We start from the raw sequence: 6,705 nt of genomic DNA, 5'->3' as shown, positions 1-6,705 counted from the left end.
TTTGCTATTTGCTCTTGTTGTTCTTCTATCTATTTTAGCATATTAAAAACCCTAGTTCTTTTAGTCTTATCCGAGTTCTAGAAATTGTTTGTTTAAATGTGTACTTGCTTGATTAAGTTCTTCATTCTTGTTTGACTTGTTTGATTCTGAGTTTTACCATCTTTTAAAGTTGATTATTGTGAAAAACCCTAGGTCTTTTGGTCTGAGATTGTTTGTTTGAAAGTATACTGGACCCAATTAAAGGTTCCTTGTTTCAGGCCCTCTTTTCTTTATGTGACTTATCTGATTATGAGTTTCACTACCTTTTTAACTCGACTTTTGATGAAACCCTAACTTCTCAAAGGCTTCCTCACCTGCTACTGTGAGACCTTTACATGCCTCTGATTTCTTTTATCTGATGCTATGTTTTCTTCTCTGTTGATTCTATGTGACTTGACCTACTTGACTACTATGCCTCGAATGTTTGCTTTACTACTCAATCCTAGCTTATTTCTGCCACTACTGCATGTTTGTGATTATCTCTTTTGCCAATGTGTTTGGCCTCGCATGTTTGATGTTCCTGTTCACTCTATTTATATGCTGAAGCCTCTTCCTTAATTGGTCTTGGTCTTGTGACTGATTACAAAGCTTTTCTTTTATGAACCCTAATTTCACTCGCTTGTTCGAAATTAATTGATTCTTTTCCTTTGCTGTGATATTCTACCTTACTGAATATTTTCCAAAAATAAGCATATTTTTGTACTTAGACTTGATGGTTCACCTCATGCTTTTACTGTCCTTTATATGGCAATGATCAATCTGTCTTCAAACTAATTTTTCTTCCTGAATTGAAGCCTGCTACTGCCGTTAAAAAGTGATTCCTTAATTAAAGGGAATCATTTGTGCTAATTGATTCTAATTTGTGATTGTTTCCATGTTTGTGTTAAGACTTTACTTATTACCTTACTTACCACATGTTTTCAAAAATATAAGTACCCACCCTTCTTTTCTTTAACAGACACGAACGATCTAAGTTCAGAACACACACTTCACTAAAAACTCTCTCTTTTCTCTGTTACTATTTGTGCTACTGCTTTGTCTAGCCGGCTGAAAGCCAAGGCTAGGCTTTGGACATTTACTTACTTTTCTTTCTGCACTTTGCTTCTTACTGGTATGTCCTAGTTAATTTTCAAGCATCAACAACAACATGTTTCTGTAATTGTTTCAACTTCTTTCATGCTTGTCCACTTCTGCTTATGTTTCTGCAATCAAGTTACATCACTAGCATGTTGAAATGTGTTCCCTTCCCCTTTTTCGAGTTAATGCTCTCCTATGTGTATGAATCCCAAACCCCACATCCCCTCTTTGTGTTTGTATTCTCTGGCTGGTTTGTCAACATGCCAGCATCCTCTATTGCTGTGCATGTCTAAACCTGACCCCTTCTAGGGTCATATGCTTCATGCAATGTATTCCCAAAACCCCTGACCCCTTTGTGCAAATGCTGACTCTGTGTAGTTTAAATTTTACTACTACTGTTTTCAAATCATCCTTATCACTTACTATTTCCCAGCCCAGTTTTAAAATTTCTATGTTCTGCACTTTCACTATATTCCTAGAATCTATGTTCTGCCCCTCTTGTGTGAGCCTTGCCTTGGGACTGTTGATACCCAATTTTTCCATATATATTTTTAATATGCAAAATAACTTCAAAAGGGCATATATATGCATATGTAAGCATATTCAAATGTTTTATTATTTTTCCATAATTTTTAAGGTTTCAAATCAATTTATTTTCATCTTTTATCCATAAAAAACCCAATGATTATTTCCAAAATTATCATTTTTGGTAATTCATCTGTTGGACCTTTATATTTATGCTAAGATATAGCTAAGGTAATTTTTGCATATTTTTACAAATTTTATTTAGTAATTTTAAGCTAAATTGCAATATTAGCCCCTTTTAGATTTATTTATATTCTTATAATTAAGTCCATTATTTTTAATTTAATAATTATATGCTATAAGTCATTTTAGTGCTTTTAATTTGGTTCCAGAAATTAATTTACTATTTTTTATAATTTTAAAAGGGGAAAAATGGCTATTCAAATGATAGCCCAATTTCATTTCAATTGTAGCCTAAATTGAACCCCAAATCAAACCCAATTTTCCCCCGACCCAATTTCGTTTAAACCCGACCCCTAACCCATTTAAACGACCCAACCCGGACTCCCCACCTAACCCCTTTAATCCTAGCCGTTGATCATTTAGATCAACGGCTCCTATACGCCCTTTCCTTTTTAATCCCAAACGACCCCTTACCCTACTTATTTCTCACCAACCGCCGCCTTTGAATCCCTCTTCTCTCTCAACTCTCTCTGAAACCTAACACGAACCTTTGCCGCTGCCATCAAACTACACCCTAATCCACCCTAAACCCTGCCTAATCCATGGCCTCCCCATGGGCCATTGGAGATGTCACTACTAGAAATTGGAGCTATGGCAACGCTTTTTATTGCCACGGATCTGTAACCGTTGCTATAGATGGCCTATTGCAACGGTCTGAACCGTTGCGTAAGGTAATTGGTACTATCGACACAATTTAGCACCTAAACCGTTGCATTAGTCCAAAAACCGTTACAGTAGATTTTCTATGGCAACATTTTTGGACGACCGTGGCAATAAGTCTGTCTATGGTAACGATTATTTGCAATTTTAATGTAAGGCAATGGTTATGAGTTCCCTCTATAATTTCCCCAAATTTTGGACGGCCGCTAAAAGAGATCCCGCATTATTTTATATTTAATAAAATAATAAAACCTAATAATAGTACGCACACTACATCTCTGATATACTCAAACGCCACTCATCACAAAAAGCTTCTATATTCTCTCTTCCAAAATGCCTTCATCGATCAGTTCGCCGGAGATAACGAGGAGGACAAACCACCATCGGCGGCACCGGTAAGCTACATTTTCCATTACGATTCCAACTGTATTCTACCATTTTTGTTTATTTTCTTTCAGATCTTAGTCATGCCTTCCACACTGCCTGCCCGCCGCTGGGCCTTCTGTTTTCCATTTCTAGGGTTTCATAGAAAATGAAGTTGAGCTCTATATTTGTCGAAAGATCACTTCTTTTGTCTCAATTTAATTAATTTGAGGTCTTGCTTTGCTTCCTGTTCTGTAAAAGATTGTTACTTTTTTTACCTGTGATTTGCTTCTTCTATCAACACTCATTACGTAAAGTGAGACTAAAAAAAATAAACTATTGAGTTTTGGATAAATTATTTATGAATTTGTTACCTGCATAAATTAATTGCAGCAAAATGAGAAAGCATGCAACTCAAATGTGGAATTTTGAAGTTATGTTAATTACTAGTAAAGAGGGGTTGTGTTATCTATATGGAGTTTAGCTTTCTTGAAAGTTGACAAAATATGGGTTATAAAGATACTGTGATTTGTCCTAATAAAAATTGGTACAAGTATTTAATTTGAACATTTTTAATCATAATAAAGATTTCTGCAACTTTCAAGATTCTTCATCTAACTGCTTTTGTCACCATCAGAATGAGATTATATGATGTTACATCATAAATGTAATATGGGCATTATTTGATTTCGAATTCTGAAGTTGCCTTTCTTATTGATGCCATAAGTTGTCAATGATAAGTGATATGTGAACAACTCTACAATATCTAGTCTCTTTAAGTGAGACCTTGTGACCATTAGGCCATTTCTTATGCAGAGAAGATTAGTCAAGAATAAGTGAGACCTTGTGACCATTAGGTCATTTCTTATGCAGAGAAGATTAGTCAAGATTAGTCTTCTGCTATATACTATTACTACTTTTCTCTATTGGTAGATTCTAATGGAGATGGTATAATAAGTGTGTTCCTTAAGCATGTATAGGCATTTGTATGTCTATGTCTTTCTGATGTAACATAACATGATCTCATTTCCGCATTTCCAATCCTATGGAGGAGACCCTGTTTCATACTCTTATCTAGTTCAGTATTTGATAATGTTTACTTTCTAGGTGATTTTGATTGTGCCCCTCTTTTCTGTTTCCATCGAAAGCAAACTGAACCAACATCACTCATTTTCTCTTACTTCACTGATCAAACCTCTAGAAATGGAGCCAAAGGGCTCTATCTTTTACTCTGACTACTACTAGCTTATAATTAATGCACTAATTAAAATGGATAGAAGGCATGTCCTGGTGCAAAAAATGGAACAGTTGTTAAGTACCAGAAGACCATTTAAGCTTTATTATATATATATATATATATATATATATATATATATATATATATATATATATATATATTGTCTTTTACACTATCAGCAATTAACTTTTCACAACAAATTAATATGATATGCTAACTAGGTGAATAGAGAACTAACATGCTACCAAGACTGTATTAAAAGAGCAAAAAGGAAATCTTGGATCTTCTTTAGATGCTACTGATGAGAGGATACAACAGAAAATGGAGGAAATGGAAGAGACGATGCAACAAAGAACGCAGAAAAAGTTCACCGAACAAAAGGATGCTATGGAATAAAATATTATAATGAACGTCGTTGCACGACTTCAGCGTCTGAACCCAAATTTTCGGCTTGATCCTGACATATTAAGGTTCAGTGCACGTCCACCTGTAAAAGCTTCCTCTGCAGAACAAGCTGCTGTTCAACTAAACAGTCGACCATATGCTGGTAGTAACAATTAAGGTCAGTACGTACCAAATGTTATACATCTTCTTCTATTTCTTCTTCTCCTCCTCCTTCCTTGCTTGAGATTTTACTTTGGTTCAAGGCATAGTGGATATGGTAATATCCTTTTTTCTTCCTATAGATGTGCCTATTTTGGTATTATTGATATCCAACTTCTTTTATAATAGCTTCCTTTTATGTGTTGGTTGATTTTTATGCTATATACTGTCTTCTTTAGATTCTTGGTCATTTGTTGGAAATTGTTGCCCGACTTAGTTATCTCCTACTTTTTTTGGCTACGTCTTTTCGGTCTATGGAGTCTTCCCAAAGGATTTTCCATGGTTTCCTTCTTACCCAACTCTGTATGTGAGTCTTAGATATTTCAGTGGTTTCCTTTAGTAAAGGAGGAGAAATTCCAGCTAACGTGGTTGTTAAAATGTATGGCCTGCCTGGGATTCCAGCTAACATGATTATTTTTGTTTTCATTATGATATATCAATGTGGTTTAAAGTGCTTTTATGGTCAACAGTGATACTAGGACTGGTAATTTTGAACTCATGGCAAGTCTAAGTAATGATAAACTAAAAGTACAGTTATATAACTAAGGAAGGTTATTTCCCTCTGACCGGGAAATTGTATTGAAGTTGCTGCTTATTTGTATTGTCCAACCCTCTTCCCAGTTCCCGTTGCTGCAACCATCTGCTACATAGAAGGTTCTGTATATGGTATCTTTTTTCTCTTAGGGCCAGTATATCCAGAAGCTTCTCTTTTACTGACGTGGTTTCGAATAGACTTTATGAGAATGATCACAACTGATATTGTTTGTTATCTTCACAAACATTGGATTTAATCAAAAAGACTTCACTTAATTACCCAGAATATAAGCTGAAGCCTTTAACAAAGTCTCTAGCTCTAGTTCAGTTTCACCATCTACCATTACAGAAGACTTTTCTTTCTTTTTCTTCTCATCCATTTCATACTCAACTTGATCTTCAATTTCATTGTTCTTGTTTTCATCAGTATCTGAACCAGTTGCTGATGTTTCTTCACCATTTTTTATGGTCAAACATGGCCAACTTGGATGACTTGAACTTCTTGTTGTAGTTTCTTTTTGTTTTACAACTACTGTTGTTGGTTCTGCAGTTTTGTTGTATTTTTGGTCTTTTTGTATTGAGATTTCTATATTTGCTTCACTTGCTTTTTTCTTCCTCAATTTGTAAACATAAAGAAAGACAATAGCAAGAACACCAAGCTAAATCCAAATTCATATCTGAATGTGATTTTGGGAACAATCCCATTACTTGGTGAGGCTTCACTGCTGGCAGTGGGTTGGTTTTAATCAAAAAGACTTTGGAATTCTCAGATGCTATTCACGTGTAGTTTTAACATTTGGTTTCTCTTATGGGTTGGTCATGTGATAACAAATCATATAGTAGGTTGATTCTTATACTTTCTCCAAGCATTCTGAATTTTTTATGTTACCTTTTCATGTTCTTTTCTTTTTTCATGGCAATTTGTGCTATGAGTATTCTTATACCGGATTCTCTTGAAGGGTAATGACTTTATTTATCCTCTTTTGTAGGTGGAGTAGATCAAGAAAAGAATGATGAAGGCAGTGAAGAACTAGATCTTACTTGAGATGAATTTTGAATTGTCATAGATGAATGTTCTAGGAATCTTTTGTTATCAATATATTTGAAACTTACTCTTTTGAAATGTACTAAACTTATGCACTTTGGGTAGAACATTTGCTTGATGGATAATTTTATATTATTGTATAGTTTCATTTTATGATGTATTTAAATTTTAGTGTTATTATAAATTATTATATATATAAATATTTATTTATAACAGGTGCTATATTTTGGTTTTAACTGAACTGATACAATAGCCTACCAGAACCGTTGCAATAGGACACAAATGACGTTCCATTATACAATGTAAACCGTTGCAATAGGTCCTATAAACTGTTTCAAAATAATCTATAAACCGTTCCAAATATGAATGTAACCGTTAC

At 34.4% G+C, this 6,705-nt stretch overlaps 1 long non-coding RNA gene across 1 annotated transcript; it reads left to right on the top strand.

Annotated features, from left to right (window-relative positions):
* LOC109232094 lies at window positions 2,808-6,486 on the top strand. The gene is made up of 3 exons (XR_002068885.1): window positions 2,808-2,939; window positions 4,366-4,706; window positions 6,271-6,486. It is a non-coding gene; the product is annotated as an uncharacterized LOC109232094 (long non-coding RNA).

The sequence above is a fragment of the Nicotiana attenuata genome, chromosome 9 (assembly GCF_001879085.1).
Source record: "Nicotiana attenuata strain UT chromosome 9, NIATTr2, whole genome shotgun sequence".
NCBI lineage: Eukaryota > Viridiplantae > Streptophyta > Magnoliopsida > Solanales > Solanaceae > Nicotiana > Nicotiana attenuata.
This window is presented reverse-complemented; position numbering and strand designations above follow the sequence as displayed.